General features: G+C 46.2%; 1 long non-coding RNA gene across 1 annotated transcript; it reads right to left on the bottom strand.

Annotated features, from left to right (window-relative positions):
* Positions 1 to 1,229: 1,229 nt before the first annotated feature.
* Positions 1,230 to 14,094, bottom strand: LOC121035637 (uncharacterized). Its single transcript, XR_005793002.1, has 4 exons — positions 13,791 to 14,094; positions 9,704 to 9,816; positions 9,384 to 9,501; positions 1,230 to 2,256 (listed from the first exon to the last, which is right to left on the bottom strand). It is a non-coding gene; the product is annotated as an uncharacterized LOC121035637 (long non-coding RNA).
* Positions 14,095 to 27,192: the final 13,098 nt, after the last annotated feature.

The following is a 27,192-nucleotide window of genomic DNA, read 5'->3' as shown; positions in this document are numbered from 1 at the left end:
ACAGTTTTATTAACTATAGTAACCATGCTGTACATTATATTTCCAGGACTTATTGTTTTTTTATTAAAAACTTAAAAAAAATTTATTCATTTTTTTCAGAGATAGAGACAGAGCATAAGCAGGGGAGGGGCAGAGAGAGAGGAAGACATGCAACACAGCACAGAGCCCGATGCGGGGCTCGAACTCAAGAACGTGAGATCATGACCTGAGCCGAAATTGGACACTCAACCGACTGAGCCACCCAGGCACCCTAGGACTTATTTTTTAACTGCAAGTTTGTACCTTTAAAAAATTTTTTAAATTTAAATCCAAGTTAATAATGGTTTCAGGAGTAGAATTTAGTGATTCATCACTTTCATATAACACCCAGTGCTCATCCCCACAAGTGTCCTTCTTAATCCCCACCACCTATTTAGCCCATCCCCCACCCAATACCCCTCCAGCAACCCTCAGTTTGGTCTCTGTGTTCAAGAGTCTTTCATGGTTTGCCTCCCTCTCTCCGTTTTTATCTTATTTTTCCTTCCCTTCCCCTATGTTCATCTATTTTGTTTCTTAAATTACATATATGAGTAAAATCATATGATATTTGTCTTTCTCTAAGTTATTTTGCTTAGCATAATACATTCTAGTTCCATCCACATTGTTACAAATGGCAAGATTTCATTCTTTTTGATCGCTGAGTGATATTCCGTTATATATATACATTATATATATACACACACCACATCTCCTTAATCCATTCATCAGTCAATAGACATTTGGGCTCTTTCCATAATTTGACTATTTTTGATAGTGCTGCTATAAACATTGGGGTGCATGTGCCCCTTCAAATCATCAATTTTGCATCCTTTGGATACATACCTACTAGTGTCATTGCTGGGGTTGTAGGATAGCTCTATCTTTAATTTTTTGAGGAACCTCCATGCAGTTTTCCAGAGTGGCTGCACCAGCTTGCATTCCCACCAGCAGTGCCAGAGGGTTCCTCTTCCTCTGCATCCTCGCCAGCATCTGTTGGTGCCTGAGTTGTTCATTTTAGCCATTCTGACAGGTGTGAGGCGGCATCTCATTCACCCTTTTGGGAACTATTAATTTTAATTGTGCACACAATTTTTTGTTTGGATTTTTGTAATAAAGCTAAAAAAAGATATTTATAAAACTGAATTTGTAACACCACCTTCGTACTGTTCTCGGAGCTAGGAAACCCAGACCTTAACATGTATCTTGGAATCTAGTCACTTTGACTAGTGACACTCAAATGAATGGAAGAGGGGTCTGGAAAGAGCAAGACTAGTTGAATCAGGGTTTCCTAGAAGGGTCAGCAAGTTATGAAGGCACAGAGAAAAATAGAGCCAGTCACAAGCAGGAGCAAGGTGTCAGGTCCCTGGCTGGGGCCCGCTGCCGAGGGTAACAGTGCTTCCTCCCTGTGTGTTTAGATTAATCCTCCGGGCAGGTGGGGCTTGGCCTGTGAGAGTCAGATGGCCCCAGCTGTGGAGACGCAGGGCTGCAAGTCTGTGCATGAGGCACAGCCCCACACAGCTGTGGTCTGGCCTGACAACGGATGGCTTTGAGGCCTGTTGGAGCTCTAGCCCAGATGGGTCCCTTCTGCACCAAGTGTGCTCCCTGCCTGTTTGCAGACAGGCTGCTGGGCAGGCCTGGCAGTTGGAGCCCTGCCCATGACTCCAGGAGACCGCAGGAGGCAGACATCATGTACCGTGGCTGCCCAGGCCCCAGAGAAGACGATGCCTGGGGGGGCTGCCCGACCCCACTGATGCAGGCTGCCAGTTCAGCCTCTTCGCTGCCTTCTGTTCATTGTCTTCTAACCACAGGTCTGGAGGCCTCAACTGCTTGGAAAGTCGATAAAACAAGCTGGTGTGTTTCCCCTTGGCACCCTGACAGGCTCCACACCGTGGGAACCCTTCTCTAGGAGTCTCCTTTGGGAACAGGCCTCCTAACAGGCGCTAGGCCTAGGCTGGCCCCTGCTGTCAGCGGCCCCGGAGTGTCCTGCTGGGCAAGTTCTGGAGGCTCATTGGGCGTGGAGGGAGGGGTCAGAGCTGCGGTGACAGCAGCTTGTCTATCAGTGGGTCCCCTCCAAGCCTCACCACCCCTGGCCTTCTCTCCTCCTCATGGAGCAGCAGAAGAGGCAGGGAGTGAGCCTGGGAGTAGGAGTCAGAAGGCAGACTCTGAGTCGTGGCTTGGCCTTTGTGACCTGTGTGGTCCTGGGTAGGTCATCAACCTCTCTGAGTCTCAGGGGCTCACCTGTAAAAAATGTAGTTTGGAAGCCTGTCTACTGCTTCGTGTCGCTGAGAGACGGAGCGCTTCTGAGGTGCCAGGCCCTGTGGTCCCACTCAGCCGGCTCAACTGTGTTCCTAGCTCGCCTTTCCCTGATCTATATGACAGCACAGTCATTGTTATGGCAATTTTTGGTCTTCCCCACTGGAGAGAACACTCTAGAGAGAAATCTTCTGACATAATTGGCTCCCCGTGCTTAGAGCGGTGTTTGGCATTGAGGAGTTGCTCAGAACTCCGCTGAATGAATGAATGGGTATCTCTTTGAGTCCCCATAAGAACCCCGTGAGATGAGAATCCTTAAGTATCTCCATTGTGGGGCCCTGGGTGGCTCAGTCGGTTAAGCGTCAGACTTTGGCTCAGGTCATGATCTCACGGTCCCTGGATTCGAGCCCCGGGTCAGGGTCTGTGCTGACAGCTCAGAGCCTGGAGCCTGCTTTGGATTCTGTCTTCCTCTCTCTCTGCCCCTCTCCCACTCTCACTCTGTTTCTCTCTCTCAAAAAATAAAAAAAAATAAAAAAAGAAGTGTCTCCATTGCATGAACAGGGAACCCAGGACGTAGGGAAGAAAATAATTTTCATAAAGTCACATAAGAGCATGTGGTGTGGCTGGTGTTCAAACAAAGCACCTTAACTCGAGAGTCTAGACTACTTAGTCTCCTAAATAAAATGATGTCCTTGGAACTGTTGGCTAAACTGTAAAGTGCTGTGTAAAGGTAAGGGTGAAATAATTTACCTGAGGATCTAAAAAGGCTCTTCATTTTTGTACAGGGGAGTGGCCTTTGCCTTGAGCCCTGCCCACCCCGCCTCCATGTTTTAGGTAGCATTGTCAACTGTGGACTTCTTGCTGGTATTTCTTTTCTATATTATCCATAGCCAATCTTTAATCCAAAGCTGATTTACCCAGACCGCCCAGCACATTTCTCCGCCACCTCCCGCCACGGTCAGCTGGTGGGGAGTGTGCTCAGGAGGTTATAACTGCATTTTATTGCCAGCCTGAGCCCAACTTGGTCAGAGAGTGAAATTCCAGTCTGAGGCACGTTGCTTTCCAAATCCAAACAGATTTCTGAGGTATATTTTGCTAAGATAGGTTCCTGCTTCTCTCCTCTTTATCCTTGTTACCTGAGAATTAGTTGTCAATCCTTAAAATGGTTTTACATATAACATGTACTTGTGGTACTCTGCTCCCATCGCGTCACTTGTCTTGGCCTGGGTTGCACCTCCAGAGCCTGACTCGGACTTGATCCCACACCTTCCTCTTGTGCTTGCCCGGACTCCTGGGCCCTGTCTGCCTCTTGCTTTCTCCCTGTGTCCCAAACCACGAGTTTCACCTTGCTGGCAGGGCATGGATGTCCTGGTTGGGAATCGTTTGGGTTGAGGGAGGAGGGAGTGAGGGGCTTGATTAGGGACGTGGAAGAACAAATACAGGAAGGAGAAAAGCCAGAGAAGATGTCTCCCTCCTGACCTGTGTCCTCTGTTCAGCAGCATGTTTCCTTCTGCTCCTGGGAAAGGCCTTTTGAAGATTGTTGCTGCTTCCTTGGTGGTGAAACAACAAGGCTTTCCACCGGGGAGGTGGGGAGGGGGGCGCATATAGAGGTAAGGCTTCCTGTCCTCTTGGCAGGGAGAGGATGGCTTGCCAATGTCTTCCCGGGAGCAGGTGATCACCTTGGTGAGTCCTGAGGGGATCCTTGGCATCCGAAATCAAGACCAGGTGATGGAAGGAAAAGTACAGGCTTTGGAATCAGCTTGGTGTTGAATTCAGGCCCAACCTTTCCCAGGTGTGCAATGTTGGTGGTCATTTAAAGTCTCTGAGCCTCAGTTTCCCCATGTGTAAAATCGCACTTTCTCAGGGTTGTTGTGAGGCTTGAATGAAATGGCCTTTAAAGTGCCCTATAAACAGAGTGAATCTGTGCAAGTAATTATAACTGTATCCAATGGGGAACAGTTTATTGACCAGCATTTCCCTTAGAAGGAGAAAACTAGTTTATTGGGGAAATACTTTGATCTGTACTTTGGAACAGAAGCTGAAATTTAGGGGGACTTGGATGCTGCACAGGCATGGGGACGGTTTGTATATTATGCTAGGGAGGTACAGGAGAAGGAGTATGAAGTGACCCCCCACTCCTTGGCTAGCTGCTCCATATTGAATTTCTCTGAATCGATTAGGTGCTTGTATACAAGTATATTTTTCATGGCAGTCGGGGGCTGGACTCACATCTGGGATGATGTGGGGGCACGACAGAGGTAACAGGCACCAACAGACACCTGGAGGCAGGAGAATCTTGAAAAGGGAGGCACAGGAATTCACAGAAATGGTGGAAAGGGCTGTGCACCCTTGTAGGCCAAGAAATTGGGGTTCAGATCAGATTTAACAGATCATTTATGGGCGAGGAGTTACAGTGGGCATCTTGTAACTTACTAGCCCATCATCATCATCACTGCCCTTATTTAGCAGAGAAAGAGAGAAATGGGTTCAAATGAAATGCTTTGCTCAGTCAAGGTCACATAGCACCAATGGTGACAAAACCAGTCTTAAATTCCCTGTTGCCTGCTTTCAACCATGGCTGTGCCCTCTGAGCCAGACCACCTGCCCATCACGAAAGGCTTGTGGTCTCAGTTAACAGATGAGGAAATTAATCTCCAGGGGTTGCACAATCTGCCCAAGATGAGAGCTGGGCTCAATGCAGGGCGCTTAGAAGGGGCAGAGGATGCCAGCAGGGAACTTCAGGTCCATGGGGAGCCATTTTCCTTTTATTTTTTAATTAATTAACTAATTAATTAATTTTTTGAGAGAGAACACAAGTGAGAGAGGGGCACAGAAGAGAGACAGCACCCCACAAGGGGCAGAGAGAGAGAGAGAGAGAAGTGGGGCTCACCCAAAACAGGGCTCCAGCTCACCTGAAGCATGGCTCCAACTCACATACTGTAAAATCATGACCTGAGCCAAAGTCAGATGCTTACCCAACGGAGCCACCCAGGTGCCCCACCATTTTCCTTTTAGACAAATTACTTCACTTATCTGGGATGATGACCCCTATTACTCCTGTCTGTTACTTGCACTAAAGTTTCTCTCTATGCAAGGGGATTAGGATTACTGTCACCCAGGAGTCTGGCTCCCACACTCCTGCTTTGGCTTCATGTCTGCACCTGCTTCATTCTTGCAGAGCCTTGGTCACACTTCAAAGCATCATCTCACACATAAAGGCTAAATTTAGCCTTAATCAAATAATTGCTGAACACTAAATCATTGAACGATCATTACCAACTCCAATTATTGATGACTAAGAAAGAATGCTTGAGGAAGAGAGGAATCAGTTACATAACTGAACCCTCATGGAGGTTTTAAAAAATAATCCTGTGTACATACAATTGTCTTCTTATTTCAGAAAGCTTAACACCTCTATCAGGTGTCCTCCTAGAAGCTGTGGAAACCTCATTGGCCATGGAGATAAAATGGATGATCCCAGAATAGTTATAAGGGGAGCTGAGAGGAGTGTGTGTGTGTGTGGGGGGGGTCAGAATAGGAGGCTGGGGCAAGGGGTCAGGGGTCTTCTCATGGCTTCTAGATCAGTATTCAGCTAAACTATTCCATCAAATGGTCACCAACTAAATTCTTCAACGAGGGCAGGACAAATGAGGAAAGGTGAGGGAGAAAAGAGAAGAAAGAGTTTCCCCCAAATAGCTCAACAGAGGGAAGGTATAGGGTGACAGAGTCTTGGTAGCATAAACCTTTGTAGATAACTTGGGGCAAAATTTTATAGAGGTTGGAAGACCTTCTGTAGCACCAGACATTGATAAGAATGACTTAGTGATGGCCAAATGCCCACTTGCTATCCTGCATTCTGTACAGGAAGCTGCTTACATGATTTCCCCTCTCTGAGCACTAGGACATCAAATTCACGATTGAATAGTGGCCATCCAGTCCAAGAAGATGACAGAAAGATTCGTGAAGAATGGTTAAGCCCACTCTCTGTACTGAGCATTTGTACATGCACCCACTCCTGTACTCTGTGTTCAGTGACATCACTTTGGTTGTTTACATTGGCTGTGGTGGGAGCATTTCCATCAAGAAAACTGGGAGACCTCTGGAGTTTCCCCTTTGCTGGAAAGCTGGTTTAAAAATTTACTAGCAAAAGGGGCACCTGGGTGGCTCAGTTGGTTGAGCGTCCAACTCTTGATTTCAGCTCAGGTCATGATCTCACGGTTTGTGAGTTCGAGCCCCATGTTGGGTTCCATGCTGACAGCATGGAGCCTGCTTGGGATTCCCTGTCTCCCTTTCTCTGCCCTTCCCCAGCTCTTGCTCTCTGTCTCTCTCAAAATAAATAAGTAAATAAATAAATACAGTTAAAAAAAAATTTACTAGCAAAACAATGATAATGGCTAAAATAAAATAAAAAAAATCTACTAGCAAAACACCTATGGGAATGGCTAAAGTCAAAACCACGGTTTAGACGAAATACTGGTGAGGGTGTGGAGTGAAAGGAGTTCCCATTTGCTGCTGGTGGGAATGCAGAATGGCCCAGCCAGTTTGGAAGACAGTTTGGCAGTTTCTTACAAAGCTCGACAAAGTCTTTGACAAATGGGGCTACTAGTTATTTACCCAAATGTGTTGAAAACCTAGATCCACACAAAAACCTGCACACCAGTGTTTATAGAAGCTGTATTCATATCTGCTGAAAGTTGCAATTGACCAAGATGTCTTTCAATAGGTAAATGGATAGACAAACTGTAGAATGCAGAATTTGGGGTATATACTTGCCAGAGCCCATAGAATGTACAACATAAAGAATCAGCCCTAATGTAAACTGTGGATTTAGTCAGTAATAATGTATCAATCTTGGTTTATTGGCCTCACGCTATTGCAGGCTCATCACACAAATGCAAGATATTAATAATGGGGGAAATTGTGGGTGGTTGGGTGGGGCAGGGTGAGAGGGAGGGTATGAGAATTCTCTGCATTTTCTGCTCAATTTTTTTTCTGCACACCTAAAACTGTCCCCCAAAAGGCTATTAATTTTAAAAAAATGTGGCCACATAACTGTTAACGACTTACTGAACAAGCCACACATGTTGGGCACAAGCAGAAAGCAACTTTACTCTTTCACACCATTGCTTTTGTCTGAATCTCTATTTCCTCTCCTTACAGATGTCGTTGGTTGATCCTGTAGCTTTTCTGGTCCTTCTCAAATATTAAAAAATCTTGTTTTGCAGCTATCACAGAGTCCAGTCCATTGAGTAATTCAAGTTTGAGTCTCTGGCCTGACCCAGAGCTTGTCCCTACCCCTGGGTGCACCTGTCTCAGGCTGGGAGATGGGTGAGGGGAAGGGCATGGGTGGCTTTCTCACTATTTTACTTCTTTTCCCTTCCCCTCTTCCTTCCCCACTCACAGGTCTGCTGTTGACTTCTCTGGAGATGGAGGAAGGGAAGCAGGATATAATCTGGTTTTGTGGCCTCTGGAATGGTGGCTGAACTCATCCTGGCTCACGGTGGAGCGGTTTCTATGGCTCCCTGGAGGTCTCTGTGCTGGGGTCCTGGGTCCGGTCAGCCCACCTGTATCTTTTTTTTTTTTTTTTTTTTACATTTATTTATTTTTGAGAGACAGAGAGAGACAGTGTGAGCAGGGGAGGGGCAAGAGAGAGGGAGACACAGAATCCGAAGCAGGCTTCAGGCTCCGAGCTGTCAGCACAGAGCCTGATGCGGGGCTCAAACCCACGAATGATGAGATCATGACCTGAGCCGAAGTCAGAGGCTTAACTGACTGAGCCACCCAGGCACCCCCCCTTTTTTTTTTTAAACATTTATTTATTTTTGAGAGAGCATGAGGCAGGGAGGGTCAGAGAGAGAGAAGGGGACAGAGGATCTGAAGCAGGCTCTGTGCTGACAGCAGCAAGCCTGATCCGGGACTCAAACCCATGAACCTTGAGATCATGACCTGAGCTGACATCTGACGCTCAACCGACCGAGCCACCTAGGCGCCCCCCACTCTGTGTTCTCACCCCCTGGCTCCCAGTGACCCCTCCTCAGCAGACAGTGCCTGTTGGGGTTCCTCTGCCCTGGAGGTGGTCCTTGTGACTCAAGGTAGTCCTCGGGCTCACACGGCTCTCTCCCAGTCTCCCTTCTGCCCCTTCTCTGCAGTTGGGATCTGGCTGGCCTCTCACCTTTAGAGATTCCTGAGGTTCTCACCTTTGAACACTTTTGTGGTTTGTGGCTAAGGGTGAGGGGAAACACCTCCTGCCTCCATGAGTGATATTCTTTCCAACAAACTCCTGGCTCCAATCTATGCCTATTGATCTTCAAGACTCAAGTGGGTGATGGGCCCAGGGTTACTGGATTGGTATTTGTGTCCTGTTTATCAAGTTCTATGCTGATGTCATCCCCTCTTTATTTTTCTTAAAATTTTAAAAATGTTTATTTATTTTTGAGAGAGTGAGAGAGACAGAGTGTAAGCGGGGGAGGGGCAGAGAGAGAGGGAGACACAGAATCCGAAGCAGATTCCAGGCTCTGAGCTGTCAGCACAGAGCCCAACGTGGGGCTCGAGCTCACAAACCAGGAGATCATGACCTGAGCCGAAGTTGGACGCTTGCCCGACTGAGCCACCCAGTCACCCCAGTCACTCCCTCTTTAGAATGTGGGGCCCCTGATACCCTCTTTTCCACAGCTCTGGGCCTCAGCTGACATTGAGATGAGAAAGAAAAAAAAAAAAAAAAGCACAGCCCCTGACATTCAGGAGCTGGCCTGGCACTCAAGGCTGGGCCACGTTATTCTCCCACTGGGCATTAGTACCAATCTCAGAGTGCTCTGAGACCATGATAAAACGAGGCAGAGCGAGGTGGCTTTACAACCGTGTCTGAGCACAGACAAAAACAAGTCACTGCATTTCATGCAAATACCAAACACACCCTCTCTTGGCTGCAGGAAATGACTGCTACTTTACCAATGACAGCCCTATCCTCATTCCGGCCTCCCCTCCGCTAGATAAGATTTACTGAGATACCCGGTCATACAACTGCACCCACTTTCTGAAAGCACCTACTCCAGCATGAACCCCTCCTCCCTTCAGCCCTCTTGCCAATCACAGAATAAAAGGCTAAATCTTACAGCAAGCTCTGACGTCCTCTTACTGAGACACTCCATGGTTCCCTCACATGCACGTTCTTCCCCCCTGTGACAGGTATCCAGCCCAACCTGTGCGTTCCTGTGGCCTTTGGCTGAAGAGCTTTGGCAGAAACAACAGCAAAATTACGTTTTAACTTCTTATTGCATGTAATTTGCCCTGGACACCCCTTCTAGGACTTTTATCTATTCCACCCAGATAATAAATGATTCGCTCCTTTCCCCTCTCCTTCCTTCCTTCCTTCCTTCCTTCCTTCCTTCCTTCCCTCCTTCTTCCCCTAATCACAAAATATTTTCCATAATACCTTATCTGAAATCCTTGGGGACAGATTCTTCGGGGTTCAGATGTTTTTGAATGTTAGAATAATACATGTACAAATACTATGTAGCACCTCCAGGAGTTTGGGCAGTATCCTTTCTGCAGTGAAATATAAGCATGTTCACACAATATGGGATAAATATAGACTAGGTAAAGACGAATATTTATAAACTACGTAAAGTTTCATGTCAATTCAGGCCAGGTTTTTGTTGCAAAACGAGTTGGCGCTCACTTTACTAAAACTTTTCATCTTGAAAGCTGTTTTTTGGATTTCTGAGTTACAGATAAGGGATGGTGGGTTCCTACAGATACATACATACATGCCTATAATTGGATAAAAGTTAGAAAATACAGAAAACTACCAAGAAAAATATTCACACCCCTACCAGTCAGAAGTAACAACCATCGACATTTTGGTATATTTAACATATGTAAAAAATACACACATAAATTAAACATACACACATATGTATATGCAAATATGTTTTGTTTCTTCCCCCATCCAGAAAAATGATATTATATTCACATTGTTTTTCACTTAAAATATATAACAGACATTTCTCCATGCCATTAAATATTTTTAGCAGTTTAACATTCACTTCAGTTTTACTGTATTGTTGCACCATAGTTTATCAAACATTTAGACTGATTACAATTCTTCATATTATAAATAATATCGTGATGAATATACTTATCCATATATCTTTCGGTGTTTCTCTAATTTCTTTCCTAGGATAAATTACTAGATGTGGAATTATTGGGTCAAAGGGTATATAAGATTTTTTATAAAAGATTTTATTTTTTTAAATTTATTTTAAATGTTTATTTTGAGAGAGAGAGAGAGAGAGAGAGAGAGAGAGAGAGAGCCTGAGCAGACGAAGGGCAGAGAGAGTGGGAGAGAGAAAATCCCAAGCAGGCTTTGCACTGTCAGCACAGAGCCTGACACGGGACTTGATCTCATGAACTGTGAGATCATGACCTGAGCTGAAATCAAGAGTTGGATGCTGAACCGACTCAGCCACCCAGACTCCCCAAAATATTTTATTTTTAGGTAATCTGTACACTTAATATAGGGCTTGAACTTACAACACTGAGATCAAGAGTCACACGCTCTGCTGACTCAGCCAGCCAGGAGCCTCAGGATTTTTTGAGTATATTTCGAAGTGCATATTTTTTTTTTTTTGTCACAGAGCTTAAAAGAGAAATTACTAAATGTTTTTCATGCATGCAAATGATTTTTCTTACATAGTTACTATTGATTTTGCTCATTATCATTGTTTTAGAGAATTCACTTATATTTAGTAAAAAGTGAAACATTTGTATGATCTGAAGAGAAACCAGAGTATTCACTTATATTTAGAATAAAAATTTGTACTCAGAATAGATTTCCACTTATTAAACATTATAAAAATTCCAAAGAAACAAAGTTCACATTCCATATGAATTTAGTAAACATTTTTACAGAAGTATAAAAATCACTTATACTTTACATTTGTTGAAACTAGGAGGAATTTCTTGATTCAAAATTCTACTCATTACTGTTTTTTAAGTGATACTTCAGAAGCCCTGGTGTTAGATATCCATAGAATACCGCTTACCTCGTATGGTGAATCTGGGGATGTCAACATTTTAATAGGTTTATTAAAGTGTAATTTACATATAATTAAGGGCACATATTTAAAATGTACATTTTGCTGAAATCAGACATGTGAATATATCCATCACCCCAGATGTTTCCTCGTGCCCCTTTATAGTTCCTCTTTCCCATCCCTGCTGACCACCCATACGCAGCTGTTGATCTTCCTGCCACAACAGATTAAAGGTGTGTGTTGTGCGTTGTGTGTTGTGTGGTGTGTGCATGTGCATGCGGGCACACATTCTCAACACTGAGAGGTCCTGAGAACAGTGACACCCTAATAGCAGTAAGCACACTGAGAGCTCAGATCTTAGTTTCTAAATTCCATTCTCCACGAAAATGAGCCAGGGCTCCTTGGGGAAATGAAAGATTTCATGCGTGTGGCAGAGAAAGGACATAATGATCCTGGAATATCTCCTTGTGCTAGAAAGTAAGGAAGTGCTCATACAGCGATGGACACAGGTAGAGAGGACCCAGAAGCCAGGGGCCATGGGGTTCCCCATGACCAAATCTGGTATAATTTGAACATGAAAATGAATAATGTTAGTAACCAATTATATCCCATTGAATAAAGTTGAATCCAGGAGTCTGTAGGAACTCCTTATTTGCTTATTAAAGGGAATAAGCAGATGAAGAGAAGAGAAAGCCTCTCCTTGCAGTGGAATGCCAGCTAATACACTTAGAAGGAAAGATGAAATTAGAATGTCACCATTTGGCACCCATTGTGGAAGTGAATTCATCCAAGAAACATCAATGAATGTTAGAACTAGTGGGTGAAAGTTTGATGTGGATTGGAGTATTTTTATAGTCTCAAATAGTCTCCTACCTACAAAGAGAAAAGGAACAACTTAATAGTGCAGAAGCCTGGCAGATATCGCTTTAGCCAAGTAGTCAGACTTAGCATCAGCTGTAATAAGGCAAAGTGTAATCATGTACCCACTAGTAGAATGTAAGTAGAACTTAATATCACTTCTGGGGCATTTTTGCCAAAAAATGCATCACCTGAATCTCATCATGAGGAATCGTTAGACATACCCAAATGGAGGGACGGTCTACAAAATAATGTCATATAATCTTCATAGGTACCCTGGCCACGAAAGTCAGGGACAGCCACGGAAATGTTTCAGATTAAAGAGGAGAAAAGAGACAGGATGACTAAAGCCACATGCTGTCCTGGACATTACTGGGACAATTGGCAAAACTTGGATGGGTGTGGGGATTCGATGATAGTAAGGTAAATGATTAATTTCCTGATGTTTACATTGCGTTGTTATTGTGTAGGAAAATGTCCTTGTTGGTGGGAAATATATACCAAAATGTTAGTGCTACTCTTGGAACTGAACTGACCATTGTTTGACTCAGTTGCCCCCTGGCTCTAGTGTTGCATGATCTCCAGCCCCTTTGAGGGGCCCGATCCTTCTGTTCCGTATGAAGGGTTCTCCGAGGGTCCCCCACTGGGGGCAAGCCTGGGTTCTCTAGGTGTAGAGGACAAGGACTATTTGAAGAACAATATGAAAGTGGGAAGTAAAGCAACTGAACTTTGTTCTATGCCTGGGACTTCCCCTACTCTTGCTGGAGTGTTGAAACCAGGAAACTTATTAACGCTATCTTGATCGTATCAACATGGCATTCATATTAATATCTTGTGTGGAGGCTGGATTGAGTTAATTTTGGGAATTCCCCATTGCCATAGACGCGATCCCCAGAAGGATTTGGCCATGGGTTAGAAGGTTATTAAAGCTATAGTCTACACAGGTAGATACTGAGCAATCAGATCCTTGCTTCTTAAAGCTGTACAAAATCTGGACATCTGTTTCACGTTTATACATTTCTTCAGGATTATGAAAATTAACCTACCATCAAATACAAAAATCCAGAATTTGTTGAAACCTGGCAATCTTCATGTGGGTGAGGCAGTAAAGAGATAGCTCTTTTTTTTTTTTTTTGAGAGAGAGAGTGAGAGAGAGCACGAGAATGCAAGCGGGGGAGGGGCAGAGAGCATCCCAAGCAGGTTCCATGCCCAGCACAGAGCCCGATACGAGGCTCCATCTCACCACTGTGAGATCATGACCTGAGATGAAATCAAGAGTCAAATGCTTAAGCAATCGAGCCACCCAGGTGCCCCAAGAGGCAACTCTTCTTGCTCTCATAGTTACTCAGCTTTGTTCCCTGTACTCAGGCTACCCTTTACCCACACAGCTGTCTCAGGACCCATTGCTACTATGATCTTCTCTGTTACAGGTGAGTAGGCAGTGGCCTCATTCCTAAGATTCCACCCCTTCCCTTGATTTTCATATAGTTAGCTCCAGGCCATTTGAACTGGCCCCTAAACTGGGTGGACCAGTTATCTCCCCAGGCATCTGAAGAAAATGACTATCTCCGGTCCTCTGCACCTGCCTCTCCCTCCACCTACCCCTCCTTCCGTCACAGTCCTTACCTCTCTTCTGTGAACAGAAATGAAATGCTGGCTCCTGAAAAGCGGTCAGGGTTCCATCATGCTCAAGGATGTTCTGTTCAGCATGATCAGGCTGACAGTGGCAAGACCCAGTCCTTTCGGGGACTCACTGAAGTTTTTCACTATATAGAACTTGGCAGATCGTTTCGGTGCTACCTCCAGATCCCGTAGGTGAGCTGTTGTTTCATGACAGAGCTGGAACCGGAACTCCCGGACTAGTGTCCGTGACGTTACATCACACCATCGTCTCCCTTTCCTGGGGTACCCAGACTACTGCATGTCCTGTACAGAGATAACATTGTTTTCACCATCACCCCCTCCCCCCCACCGCCCCAGCTTTAGAGGGCTTGCTCTAGTCAAGGCTTTGTGAAGTAGGACAAATGCAAACACCAGTTCAGAAAATCTCTTATCAAGAGTGCCTCTAAATACGTAAAAAGGGATGACGGGAGACACGGCCAGGAGGAGAGCATAGTGCCTTGGGGCTGGGGACTAACCCTTTGTAACATGAGAGGATCCAGAGCCAAAAGGGATGAATTGGGGGATTGTGCATCTCTCTGGCTATAAACCGCCTCCTCAGCCCCATCTCCCCATAAAAAGTGATTTGGGATGAACGCTGGAAAACAGCCTGTGCGTACTTGGGAAAAGCAACTTTTCATGACATAATGATTTTGGATACAATCCCATTACGCTGGTGCCCTGCGGCTGTTTTTTCCATGAAGGCATTTCATAATCTATGATCTCCTCTTTGGGAGAAAGAAAGACACTTGGTCATGGGGGTCTGAGTAGGGAGATGGGTGAGAACTGACTTGGTTTTCTTTCAGCACCTACGTACGTTAAGGTTCTCCCTTAATATGGGTTTTCCTTGGGTAAACGCTGGGAGGTCCTTGGCTTGGCTCTGCTGTCTTTAGCAGTCCTGAGCTCTGAACAAGTCAGTTCTGGATGGAATATAAGAAAAACATCTTATGGAAAATAGAGCCTTAATAGTCTGGATAAACAATGGCACAGCCATAGCTATGGCATCAACCACTACAGAAGAATAGCAAAACCCAAATTCACCAAGTAGGACTTTATTCCTGTCATAGTTTGGTTGGCTCTGTGAGTTTGGGGCCAAACAAGACCAAGGTGTTTCCCCTAGAATGTGTGGTGGCCTAAGGTGGGTGGGACTCAAGTGTTCTTGGTTGGGGGCCCCAGATGAGAGTCACGGATACCCCTTCATGGTTGACTCTAAGAGATGGGGTGCTGAGCAGACATTTCAGTGGAGAGAGACCACCCCTGACTCAGGGTATGTCCCACGGAAAGAAGGAGAGGTGGTCAGCCTGCAAAGGGCAAGAGGCCCAAAACAGAGGAGGACTATGGCTACCTAGAGTCATAATAATAGCACATTACCTTTCACTGATGCTTAATAGTTGACAAAGCACTTTGTGCATTGCTTCATCTACAGAAATCTTGTGAAATAAGCAGGACAGATACTCTAGCTGCAATTTATGGGCAAGGAATTCACGATTCACAGAAGTTAAGAGGTCTGTCCAAAGCCACACTACAAACAAGTGGCAGAGCCAGGTCTGGAACTCAGATGTCCTGACCCCATGATCAGTGTGATTGCCAAATGCAGGTAGAATGTGCTGGCACTTGAAGGATGTTAACAGGCTCACCTGTCTTGTAATCCTTACCTCTACTGCCCTAACTTGGAGCTCAGTATTCCCACTATGGATTCATTCTTTTAGGTCAAGGCATTGTCTCCAGCGAAGTCCCATTTAGAGGCAAAAGGTAGGTATAGGAGATTATGAATTCCGCAAGCCATTTCCTCATGCTAATGCCTTAAAAAATGTCTCTGTGGGGGCGCCTGGGTGGCTCAGTCGGTTGAGTGTCCGGCTTCGGCTCAGGTCATGATCTCACAGTTCGTGAGTTCAAGCCCCGCGTCAGGCTCTGTGCTGACAGCTCAGAGCCTGGAGCCTGCTTCAGATTCTGATTCTGTGTCTCCCTCCCTCTCTCTCTGCCCCTACCCTGCTCATGCTCTGTCTTAAAAATAAAAAAAACAATAAAAAAATAAAAATAAAATGTCTCTGTGACTTTTATGCTGTGTTGTGGCGGCAAGATCTCTCAGAGGTACAAACCTGCATTTAGCCCTTAGCTTCTTCGTTCCTCACTGTATTTGCTCTCAAAGCTACATAGAAAAATCTTGTGTGGTGCCCTGTTCTTGGGCCATCTTGGACTATTTATTTATTATTTCCTGGATACACCTTCACATTCTTAATTTCATACCTTTATTCAAGCACTTCTGTTTGCCTTCCTTGCCATAGTCTTCCTCTTCAAGTATAGTGAGTGCTCTGTGAGCCCTAAAAGGCCATCTCAAAATCCCATCTTTGAATATTCTTTTTTTTTTTTTCAACGTTTATTTATTTTTGGGACAGAGAGAGACAGAGCATGAACGGGGGAGGGGCAGAGAGAGAGGGAGACACAGAATCAGAAACAGGCTCCAGGCTCCGAGCCATCAGCCCAGAGCCCGACACGGGGCTCGAACTCACGGACCGCGAGATCGTGACCTGGCTGAAGTCGGACGCTCAACCGACTGCGCCACCCAGGCGCCCCATGAATATTCTAAAACTTTTAATGCAGTTCCTGACAGGGACTGTGGATGGAAGTTTGGGTGGGGCTTTCTGGCAAGTTTCTATCCAATGTGGTGCAATCCCTTACACCTTAGTAGCCTTGGGAAGCTGGGGACTTTCTTGGGGATGGGCAAATATTTTATGTGACAGACACAGTTGAATTCTGCTAATGGTGTGGAATGATTGTATCGGACCCTTAAAGGACATGTGGAATTTTTGAATTGTTCAGTCCACTTTTTCTACGTTGGACACATGAGTCTGTGCTATAGTCTGCAGCCATCTTGCCATTTGGGTAGTTCCCAGTGGAACTACTGAGATCCAGTGGTATCTGGAAAAGGAATTTCGACAAGATACTGTCTGTGATGCCTAAGAAGGAGATACCATAATTATGTCAAGTTGTCATTGTTTTCTTCCCCTTCTTCCCGGTTTCTTTTTTCTCTTTTTCTTTTTTTTTGAGAGAGGGTGAGAGAGCACAAGCATGCGCATGTGCACAGGGGAGGGGCAGAGAATCTTAAGCAGGCTCCACGACCAGTGAGGAGCCCAATTTGAAACCTGACGTGGGGCTCCATATCTCCCTGACTCACCATGAGATCATGACCTAGCCATTGGTCCAGCATCTTTAGGGATACATAGATCATTTGCCCTGAATCTAGACTTCCAATACCGCAGGACAAACAAGATTTCCCCCAAAGAAGCAGAATTATCCCATGTAGTTACAGTACCCTTAAGTAAGACCACTACGTATTGAAATCCGTGAATTCACACTCCAGCTCCAACCCCAAACTGCAAAGTTCATTCTAATTGTTTTTCTCATTTTGGGTCTTTAACTCTCCTTGCTGATAGAGAAAGACTTGGTTCCCATTATCTTTAATATATTTACTTATTTAATCAATTATCTGCATTAGCAAATCTCCCATTAGCACCACCACAGCCATTCACACAGGATGCCCTCTTTACCACAGGGCATCATACCACAGGATACCATGGTATCCTGGGCTGGTGTGTCCCACTGTGCAAAATCCCTCCTCTTTCTGGGGCCCCTGTGTGGCTCAGTCCGTTAAGCATCTGACTCTTGATTTTGGCTCTGATCATGCTCTCACGGTCTTGTCATGGAACTTCATGTCGAGCTCCACGCTGTCATTGCAAAGCCTGCTTGGGATTCTGTCTCTCTCTCTCTCCCTTTCTCTCTCTGTCCCCCACCCCCGCTGGCACGCTCTCTCTCTCTCTCTCTCTCTCTCTCTAAATAAATAAATAAATAAACATAAATTAAAACAAAACAAAAATAAAAATCCCTCCACTTTCTGCCTGGGCACCAACATTCCACGCTGGTCCATGGGTGCATGGATGCTTTCTTTAGGCACCCAGCTGGGCCGGTCCTCTGGCGATGCTCTACCTGTTTTGGCTCTTATACTGCTGTGCCAGGTAGCCCTTACATGGACGCCCTCTTCACCTTGCTTGGGCTCCGACCACCTCTGTTCTGGGCCATCACACCCCCATCCTCTGACATGGAAGCTTGTCTTGTTCAGTTGCACTCATGGATTTCAGACTGACTTGTTCTGGAAAAGGAGGGAAGGGAGAGGAAGAAGAGAGTGACCGTGAAGTTGCTTTATTCTTCAGTGAATTCTGTGACTAATAGGGTATGTTTCATATAGTTTCTTTACTAGGGAGAGTCGGCCTTTGAGAAGACAGTGTGTAGAGGCACAGAGTGTGGGCAAGAGCAAAAGCTCTGGAATCACCTAGAATCTGGCTTTGGTGCTTTGAGTTGGTGACCTTTAACGCCTCAGTTATCTTGTGTACACCATGAGGAGAAAAACTGTACTGACCCCGCAGAGTTGTTGAGGATTAAGTTAGACCATCCATGTAGAGTGCTTAGCAGAGATCCTAGCACAAGATAAGTATGCAATAAAAATGCTCTTATTAAGGACCCCCCTGTCAGGCAGCATGGAGTCACTTTTCCTACCTGTGACAAGAGGAGTCGGCTGACCTCAAGGGATCATTCTAGCTCAATATAGTAGTATTCTAGCATCAAACTACCTTAGGAAACTAGAGGGAGGGATGGTGAATCAAACTTGAGGCAGTTAGATGCTGCTTCCAAGGATGGTGTTTACCTGCACAGGATGGTGTCTCTGAAGAAGGCTCCAGGTCGGGGTACTAGGATGACAGGGCGACACAGATGATGAGAACAACAGATCGTCATCCTTGCGTAGCGCTTTACAGTTTGCAGACATGGTCCACATGCACCATCTCGTGTCATTCCTACAACAGCCTTATGGGGGAGGCATCTTTCAGAGATCTTGGGGCTGGAACCTTAAATGACATTACTCATAAGTAGCAGAAGTAGTAGGGGGTGGGACTCAGTGAGTGACTGCGTGGCAGTGCTGTGCCTGGCCCCACAGGCTAGCTACATGGCTTTCCAAGAGGGACAATTCCAGGTGCTGATTCATGGTCTGCTCTCAATGACCTTTTCTTCAGCTGATGCACCCACCTCTCCTATATGGCTCTTTACAGCCATACAAGGGTTGGTATATTTGGTAACAGAGCAAATATAACTACTGCTCTACCTACCAGGGCTTAAGTTCTAATTTCAGAAAACAAAGGAGACAGCTAGTAATCAACAGAACTCTATTATTAGGATCACGAAAAGGCACTGAGAAGAAAGGGTGAGTCAGGCATTGGGATGGGGATGTCAGACTGGTTTAATCTAGGAGACCTTCCTGGAGGAGGTGCTACCACTGACTTATGAGTTAAAAGAGGGAAAAATGTAGTAGTCAAGGCTGGAGAAACCAAGCCCTCCCTTCCTGGCCCTCCCCATTTCACCTCTTGTGGATATGACAGTCATGCTCAGGCATACTGAGGTTCAGTGGCAAAGGCCAGAGAGAGATCCCAGGCCATCTGACGTCCCTAGATTGGGGCCCGGAGAGAGATGGCGCTCCTCCCCCACCCCATCAGTAATCTTGCTCAACCTCTCTTGCAAAACGAGAGGAGAGTCTCGGCAGCTAGGGAGGAGATGTGAGAAGGAGTGCTTGCAGACTCCTCAAGCTCCCTGGAAGAAAGAGACGGTGTTTGTTCGAGGCTCTCCCGGAGCTGCCTGCCACAGCCCTGTGTGCTCCCATTCATGCCCTGAACCCGGGGGCTGGGCACAACTGCCGAGTGTGACTGCACACCAACAAGCAGCAAGAGGAGCGTGTCTGGGCAGGTGGTGGACAGGGGCCAGATGCCTCCAGGTGACAGTGCAATAGATGATGGAAGACCAATTAATTTTTTACAACGGGAGAGATAGCTATAAGATTAACAAGCATTAATTATTTATTGACGTGCTGCCTATGCAAAAAGGGGAAAAAATTGCCCTGTATGGGGAAATTAATCTCTTCAGTAATCTCAGCCGTTGCTCGCTCCCCGCCTGTGCGCGGAGGTCTTGTAGTCCGTCTCCAGGGAAGGGGTGAGATCACTCAGGCAGCAAGGAGTAACTTTTAGCAGTTTCGTTCAGGGTTGTCAGAAACACTCAGAAATCCTGGAGTTTCTACCTTTCTCTCTTTCAGTCTTTCTAGCCCCTGTACAGAAAGAGCAACGCTCTAGAACCCGACCTGCATCCCAGGTCTGCAGTTCTGACCCCAAAAGAGGCAAGTTGGGACAAACATTGGCACGTCACAGATGAGCTCGGCAGGTGGCAGGCACTGGGCACGTGGGCTCAAAATGGGGTCAGGGAGGCACGGGGGGGTTCCTCTTTTGACTGAGGACAAACCTGTTAGAGGCTATTTCGGAACAAATGTAGGGTTTCTGAAACATCCCTCTTGGTCAGAGGAAATTGCTGAGATGTGTGGAGTCTGATCAGCAAGCTGGGTCTCTCTGTCCTTCGATGGGATAAGGCTCAGTGAGTGAGGATTTGGGGGTCAAGATGTGGCAGGAAGATCTGGATTGCTTGGCTCTTGTTCCCCTTCACCCCACTTCTGCCCATCTCCAAACTGAGCTCCAGGTCCTTTCCTGTTCCAGATGCTTCTCTCTAGTCGTCTGTATCATGCTGTCGTAGAGATCATCTCGGTAAAAAGTCTGAGGGTTTCCCATACTCTGCCTAAAATCCTTCCACAGCCCCTCAACCTATCCCTTGCTTGATATTCCGAGGTGGTCAGGAACCTCTGCGTTCTTCGTCCAATCTTGTACTGCCCACCAGGTGCTCCGAGGTCCCCACAGTAAGTTCTGCACTTGCCCCCTGGGCCTCTGCACCTCTGTACACATGGCTCTGCTCTGCCAAGAACCACCCCCACCCCCCCCACCCCCCCACCCCCCGCCCACTGCCTGGCTTTACTAATCCTCTCTCCAGACTGTTCCACTCACTCCTCTGTGAAGCCTTGGCTGACCTGCTAACACAATGGCGGCTGTTTTATCGTGAGCTCTAGCACAGCTGCACTATGAAAAGTGTATGAGAAGTGACAGAACTGTCTTCGTCTTTGCGTCGCCAGCCTCTGACGAGGGCCTGACGTTCATCCACTCACTCATTCATTTCTGTTGACTATTCACTCTGTGCCGGGCCTGTACGGATCACCAGAAGGTGCAGACATGAACGCAGCACACCCCAGCCTCGTGGATGTTAGTGCTTTGCCATGAGCGCTGGTATGTGGCTGGAAACCTTAAGGAGTCAGCCTTTTAGAGGGAAGTGGTGGCAGGGAGAGGCCCGCGTTGCTGGCCTCCGCTCTTTGCAAGGGTCTAGCTCTCCTGAGGTGAAGGGGTGTTGGTGCAGTGGAGCCAGGAGACCTGAGACTTTAGCACATCCTTTCAAAAACGTCATTTAGGGGGAGCCTGGGTGGCTCAGTCAGTTAAGCACCTAGCTTCGGCTCAGGTCACGATCTCATGGTTTGTGAGTTCGAGCCCTTCATCAGGCTCTGTGCGGACAGTGTAGAGCCTGCTTGGGATTCTGTCTCTCTTTGTCTCTCTCTGCCTCTCCCCCATTCACGCTCTCCCTCTATCTCAAAGATAAATAAAAAACATTAAAAAAAATACTTAAAAAAAAGTCATTTAGGAGCACAGATAATATGCTCGAACCTGACTTTATGGGAGGGGTGGAGGCTTTCACTGAGGTGGACACTGGATGGTAATCTCCCCAGCAACTAATAATTACAGTTGCGAGGAATACGGTGAAGGAAGACATCTGCGCTATGACAGCTTGTCATAGCGCCAACATAATCTGGCCAGAGCAGGCCTCTCAAAGGAGTGACATTAATGGATTTAATTCCCACATAGGGAGTAAGTTCCTTTAGTTCTTGAACCCACCCATCCTGCAAATAAACCCTCTGACCACAAGGGGGCCCAGTTGAGCCTGGCCTGGCACGAACTCTTCCCTCCTTGCAAACTGTATGCCCTTCGGTCAGTGCCTGGAGAAGCCAACAGCTGTCCTCAGAGGTCAAGGCCACCTTTGGGGTGCCTGACACCTGGTCACTCCACACAGGGAGTTGGGAGGGAGCTCTTCCGGCTGGACCAGTCCTGGCATGTTGGAGTGTGCTCTTAGCGGGGTGATACCACCTGCCCTGGGACTTCTGCATATAGTTCCATTATCTCCCCCAAGGTCACCAGGAGCCGTTTGCACACAGTTTGCCCAGCATTTAGGCCAAGTCCGAAGGTGCAAAGTGAGACCGAGAATCCAGACCTGAAATAACAAACTATTTGGGGCTCTGTTTCCAGCTGGCGTCCCTGTGATAAATCATGGGGTCCACCTTCCTCTCAGGCAGCCGCAGCCACCTCCTTTGCCAGGGCTGAGGGAGCAAGGCATCTGAGTCCCCTGTAGGTCAGGAAGAGCTGCTTGTTCGGGGCTCCTGGCTGGCTACTCCCAGCCTGTCTCAGATGGGAAAGAACAGGATAGAGCAGTTTTTTTCCAAACCCGTCTTTACCCCTTGGCAAAATGGGTGAGCAGGCAATTTGAGAAACATCAAGGAGGTCCAATAGAACCAAAGTCTTTTCCTCACCAAGATTCAATCACACCTAAAATTCCACAGTTGGAAACGAATTCCAGACAGGCAGTGCCCTCACTTCAAGGCATCCCGTAAAAATCGCCAATCACAGCTAACCTTGCTTTGCTGTTTTGTGGTCTATAAGGTGCTTCTTCATACACGCCTCATGAATCCTCGTGACTTTTCTGGAGGACAGGCACCATCATCTACTTTCCATTTGATGGAGGAAAGACTGCCCACGGTCATCAGCCTCAATTCCAGGTCTTCTACCTCTCAGTTCGGTATTCTCTCCATGATCTTGTGTACCATTCAAGCTCCTGGATGTGGATGAATTTGTCTGATCGCTGGGCTGTGTGGCAGCAAAGCTGGACAGCCCAGGAGCATCAGGAAAGAGGCAATGTAATCCACCTGGGGGGAAGGGGAGTAAGAGCCGAGGGCCTGAAGATGGGAAAACCCAGAAGGAAACCCAGGTGCACTGAGGGCAGTGTTCTCTTCATGCCAGGCAGAGCCTCCATTCTTAGGGTGTTTCAGGCCCCTTGGAACTGTGTGTGCATGTGTGTGTGTGTGTGTGTGTGTGTGTGTGTGTGTATTTTCACACTTACTGTTTTTTTGGATTTGATGAGAGCAGGCATATAGGCAGAACTAGATTTAGTTAACTTCCATCACTATACACAATTGCAATTGTTTTCTTGTGATGAGGACTTAACATCTACTGTCTTAGCAACTTTCAAATATGCAATATAGTATTATTAACTATAGACACCACACTGTACATTATATCCCCATGACTTAATTATTTCATAACTGGAAGTTCATACCTTTTGACCACCTTTACCTATTTCTCCCACCCCCTGCTTCTGGCAACCACCAGTCTGTTGTCTGTATCTACAGGCTTGGTTTGCTGTTTTTGTTGTTTAAATTCCACATAGAAGTAAAATCATACAGTATTTGCCTTTCTCTGACTTATTTCACTTAGCATAACATCCTCCAGTTTCATCCATGTTGTTGCAAACAGCAAGATTTCATTTTTTTTTTTAATAGTTGAATAGCTTTCCATTTATGTCACATCTTTATCCATTTATCCATTGGTGGACATTTAGGCTGATTCCATATCTTGGCTATTGAAAATATAAGAACATGGGGTGCATATATAATGAACATACATTTCAGCTAGTGTTTTGTTTTCTTTGGATAAATACACAGAAGTGGAACTGCTAGATCCTATTTTTTGAAGAACCTCCATACTCTTTTCCATAGTGGCTGGATCAATTTGCATTCCCACCGGCAGTGCACAAGGGTTTCCTGTTCTCCAATCCTCACCAGCATTTGTTATCACTTGTTTTCTTGGCGATAGCCAAAAAACATGTGTGAGGTGATAGCTCATTGTGGTTTTGATCTGCACTTCCTTGATGATGAGTGATGTTGAGAATCTTTTCCTGCGCTTCTTGGCCATCTGTGTGTCTTCTTTGGAAAAATGCCTACTCAGATCTCTGCCCATTTTTAAATCAGATTATTTTGTTTTGTTTTTGCTATAGAGTTGTATGAATTCTTTATGTATTTTAGATATGAAGCCCTTATATATATGATTATGAAGCCCTTAGATATATGATTTGCAAACATTTTCTCCCATTTAGTAGGTTGTCTTTTACATTGTTGGTGATTTTCTTTGCTGTGCGAAAGTTTTTTAGTTTGGTGTAGTCCTATTTGTTTATTTTTGCTTTTGTTGCTTTTGCTTTTGGAGTCAGATCCAAAAAAGGCCAAAGTCAAGTAACTTAGTGCCTATGTTTTCTTTGAAAAGTTTTATGGTTTCAGGTCTTACATGAAAGCCTTTAATCCATTTTGAGTCAATTTTTGTGTATGGTGTAAGACAGTGGTCTAGTTTTATTCTTTTTCACGTAGCTGTTCCGTTTTCCCAACACCATTTATTGAAGAGACTGTCCTTTTCCCATTGCATATTCTTGGCTTTTTTGTCATAAATTAATTGACCATTTTTGTGTGAGTTAAGTTCTGGGCTCCCTCTTCTGTCCATTAATCTTTGTATCTATTTTTAATGCCAATACCATATGATATTGATTCCTATAGCTATGTAATATAGTTTGAAATCATAATGCCTCCAGCTTTGTTCTTCTTTCTCAAGATTGCTTTGGCTCTTTGGGGTCTTTTGTGATTCCACAAAAATTTTGGGATTGTTGTATTTCTGTGAAAAATGCCAGTGGAGTTTTGATAGGGATTGCATTGAATCTGTAGATTGCTTTGGGCAGTATGTACATTTTGACAATATTTATTCTTTCAATCCATGACTACAGAGAACTTTCTTTTTTTAATTTTTAATGTTTATTTATTTTTGAGAGAGACAGAGTGTGAACAGGGCGGGCAGAGAGAGAGGGAGACACAGAATCCGAAGGAGGCTCCAGGCTCCAGACTCTGAGCTGTCAGCAGTGCCCAATGCAGAGCCTGAACTCACAAACCATGAGATGTTGACCTGAGCTAAAGTCAGACACTTAACCAACTTAGCCATCCGGGCTCCCCTAAAGATCTTTCCATTTATTTGTTTCTTCTTCAATTTCTTTCATCAGTATCTTATAGTTTTCAGTGTACAGGTCTTTGGCCAGCAGGAGCTATTTTCTGTTTGGTTGGTACCTGTCTGAGCTGTGGTAAGCTCAGCTAAGCTTTTGGTAAGGACTGGTTTCCCACTAGGCTGTAGGGTGTTCCCACGGCCTCCTAAGCAGGGAGCTGGGAGTGGGCGCTGCCCTCAACTCCTAATGTGGAGGTTGGAGGGACCAGACAGACAAATTTGAAAAAGCAGGTGTATTTTTTGGTACATTTGATATTAAGCCTTTGGGGGAAATTTAGAAACATAAGTAAACATATAGCACAGGCACACTTTAAAAAGCTCATTTAGGGGCGCCTGGGTGGCGCAGTCGGTTAAGCGTCCGACTTTAGCCAGGTCACGATCTCGCAGTCCGTGAGTTCGAGCCCCATGTCAGGCTCTGGGCTGATGGCTCAGAGCCTGGAGCCTGTTTCCGATTCTGTGTCTCCCTCTCTCTCTGCCCTTCCCCCGTTCATGCTCTGTCTCTCTGTCCCAAAAATAAATAAACGTTGGAAAAAAAAATTAAAAAAAAAAGTTCATTTAATCATTCGTTAAGCAAATACTATTTGCATTAGGCCCCCCATAGATGCTGGGGTCACAGAAGTGCGCAAAACAGATGGTGCCCTCCCTTGTGGAGCTGACATTCTGGTGGCAGAAGCAGGCAATAGCAGGAAACATCATAAATAAGGACATTGAGGCGTATGTTAGGTGGGAAGTACTGGGAAAAACAAAAAGGTGGGCTGGGTAGGGTGATTAGAGTGGCAGAGACGCAAGGTGACTGGTTGAATCATTAAATGAGATTCCAAAGAGGCCCCACTGGAACGGTGAGATTTAGCCAAGACTTGAAGGAGGTGAGGAGCTAGTGACACCAAGATTGAGGGGCAGGGTGTGAGTCAGGTCCGGGTGCTCAGGGAGCAGCTAGTGCAGTGGGGTGGGTGGGGGCAGGGGGGACAAGGGGAGGTCAGAGAGGTTTGGGGTTGGGGGAAGGAAGGTGGATTATGTGGGGCCTTGGAGGCCACCATAAGGACTTCAGATTTTATTCTCGGACAAGAGGGAAGCCACTGGTGTGTTCTGAGAAGAGGTAAGATCAGCCCGGAGAACTCCTTCTAGTCCTGGTGCTGCCACACACCTGCCATGACCCTTGGGCATATCTTTGCTTTAGGGGTGAGATGAGTGGCTGGACTGGGGTGTTTCAAAGGCGTATTCTTAATTGCAAGGTGTTAGATGCAGACCACCCCAAGCAAACTCTTCACCAGTTTCTCTATCACAGAAAGTGCCATGGCTCCCTGGCTAACATTTCATTTTCCTCACTGTCCTTTCCCAGTTTGCCCCAGAGGCAAACCCAGGTCCCCGGGTGCATCTGGAAATGAGAGCCAGGGGCACTGGGAGCGATGGCTGAATTCCTTGGCTCGCCCATGGGAGCTGAGTGCAGCTTTTTCCAAGGCAATGACTTCTCCTGGCTGGAACCAACAGTAGAGCGGTCTCCACGGTGAGTCACGCCCGTGGTCTGCTCCCAACAACCCCTACTGGGCTGGCAGGATTGCGATAGGGATAGGAAACAAGTGACAGGCCTGGATGAGCCTTCTGGGAGGACAGCAGGAGGAGGCAGGCAGTGCTCTTTCCTGGGCAGGGTGGCCGGATTTGGGTGCAGTGTCAGTGACAGGCCATCAGGAGGAGGCTGGGGCAGCCTGCCTGTCACCGGAAGCGCATCTCTAAGGGTATCAGAGACAAACACCTCAGTCAGGAGACACCCTCCTTTCACATCTGACTGCCAGGAGCAGGTGCCAAAGATTCTTTTGATGCAGGATTGTTAGAAGGGAGGAATTTCCTTTTTCTTGGCAGAGGGAGTATGAAAGTTAGAATAGGAGTGTTCAGGGCCCCTTTCTCCCCCACTATCTCCCTGCCCAGCTCTGGCCTTGCAGTGGGGACAGGCCATTTCCACCTTTGCTTCTGTGTCCCTACCACCTCCAACAAACCATCGCTTCTGCTTCTCCTCCATTGCCAGCTGGCAGGTCCCCATTAGCCCGGTTTCAAGAGCTGGAAGTAAAACAATGTCATCCAGGCAATGGTTTTGAAACTCATGCCTATCAGTGGGCATGGCTGCTAGGCCTGTATAAGAAGAGAGTCCAGGGGCGCCTGGGTGGCGCAGTCGGTTAAGCGTCCGACTTCAGCCAGGTCACGATCTCGCGGTCCGTGAGTTCGAGCCCCGCGTCAGGCTCTGGGCTGATGGCTCAGAGCCTGGAGCCTGT

Source organism: Herpailurus yagouaroundi, unplaced genomic scaffold, assembly GCF_014898765.1.
Source record: "Herpailurus yagouaroundi ecotype Mexico unplaced genomic scaffold, PumYag 161, whole genome shotgun sequence".
Lineage (NCBI taxonomy): Eukaryota > Metazoa > Chordata > Mammalia > Carnivora > Felidae > Herpailurus > Herpailurus yagouaroundi.
The sequence above is the reverse complement of the archived record's forward strand: the minus strand, read 5'-3'. Positions and strand labels throughout refer to the sequence as shown.